Here is a 1,751-nt window from a genome sequence, read left to right as displayed (position 1 = left end):
CGGATCTAATATACCCACTCGAAAGGCAACTACGTCAGCACGTAAGACGTAGGCCCTCCCCCTCACACCCGCACTCCTCCTGCCGCTGCGACTTCTGCCTAGCTACTGCGCGCTCGTTTAGTCCAAATCTCGCGTGATTTCTAGTCAGTCCCGTCCCTGGCTGGTCGTCCTACCTTGGACCTCGGAGCGCCAAATGCTGTCCTAGTTCGCTTGAGCTTCAGTTCCCCTGTTCTCCGTGAATACCCTAGCCTGGTTTTGAGTTCTTGAGATCTCGCGATAACTCGTTGTGTCCCGTTCTCCGCCTGCGAGGAGGTCTTAAAATTTAACCTAGGCCTCTTCTCCCGTTTCTCCCTATGCTCTCAGTTTTTGGTGTTTTTTTCAACCGAGCACTCGTTCTTGTTTCTGTCAGTCCTCCGACGTGGGGATGTCCGTAGATTTCTTCGAACTAATCAGCCCTCGTTCTTCCGCGGGCAGCCTCCCCGAAAACGGAGTTAGGCAAGAAAAAGCCCGAAGCTGGGAGGAGGGCGGGTCACGTGACCGCAGGTGTTGCTCGCGGTGGCCATTTTGTGGAGCTGGGAACGTTGGCCTTAATTGAGTGCTCGGAAGGCGGGGGGTTGGGGGGAGAAGGGACAGGAGAGGGAAGAGGGGCAGAGGAGGAAAGAATGGGAAAAGGAGGAGGGGGGAAAGGAGGAGGAAGGAGGGAGGAATGGTGGCCGGGGAGAGGGTGGGGGTAGCGGAGGGGATCTGGGGACAAGTGCGGGTGGCTGGACGTTTAACTGCGCGGTTGCCTAGGCAGCGGGGGCGCCGCCTAGGAACGCAATAGCCCCTTCTGTTTCACCCCGCGACGCGGGCGCGCACCCCCGCCCCCCGCGGTGAGGAAACAATGAGACAATCAAGCGCTGAACCTGAGCCGGTGCTTGTGTACCCTCCCGGGCCCCCGGCCCTCCGTGGGAACAACGGTACATTAGGCCCCTAGTTTCCTCCCGCGGGGCGCTCAGCGACTCAGAGCCGGTGGCCTCCGGTGCTCTGCTGCTTCTCCCAAAGCTAGGGGACCTTGGGGCTTGCAAACGGCTCTCCTAGAGAGTCGGCAGTGTTTGTGGCTGGGCGCAGTCAGGGCCTGCCAAAGGAAGTGCTACGGCGTTGTCGGCTTGGGATGGGGGTGACTCTCAGGCCACTGCAGTGGATGAGGAAATGGGTTTCTGCCGTCGGAGGAACCCCTTCTTGTGGCCCCCTCCGAAGCAGGCCACCCCTAGTTCTTGCTTCAGTATCACAGGCCCTTAAATAGAAGAAAATGTATTGACTAGTAGATCCCTGGCTTTAAGTGAGCAGCCGTGCATACGTGGGTTTTATAAACGCTTTCCCCCCTCTCTTCTAACCTTCAGACTGCCAGAATTAAATAATACACAGGGTTTTAAACCATCCCTCAAAGGGTCTTCTGCAGCCAGAATTCAAATAGCGAGTGCTCGCCGCATAAATTACTATGTAGCTTCTGTCCCTTTCCGGTCTTTAAAATTGAAACAAATTCTAAGGAGATGGGAGGTAATATAACACTTGTAACCAGGCAAGTTGCTTAACTGCTTTGGGTCTCCATTTCCTCATCTATATAAGGAGTTGACTGGACTACTAACCCTGTAAAAATCTCAATTCCTTTTTATGACAATCGTTTGTTAACGCCCCCTTTAACCATGCTGAAATAATAAATCATAAAACCTGACAACACAATTTCAAAAAACGTGACCTAACTGTAGAAT

The sequence above is a fragment of the Ailuropoda melanoleuca genome, chromosome X (assembly GCF_002007445.2).
Source record: "Ailuropoda melanoleuca isolate Jingjing chromosome X, ASM200744v2, whole genome shotgun sequence".
NCBI lineage: Eukaryota > Metazoa > Chordata > Mammalia > Carnivora > Ursidae > Ailuropoda > Ailuropoda melanoleuca.
Note: the sequence above shows the minus strand (reverse complement) of the source record.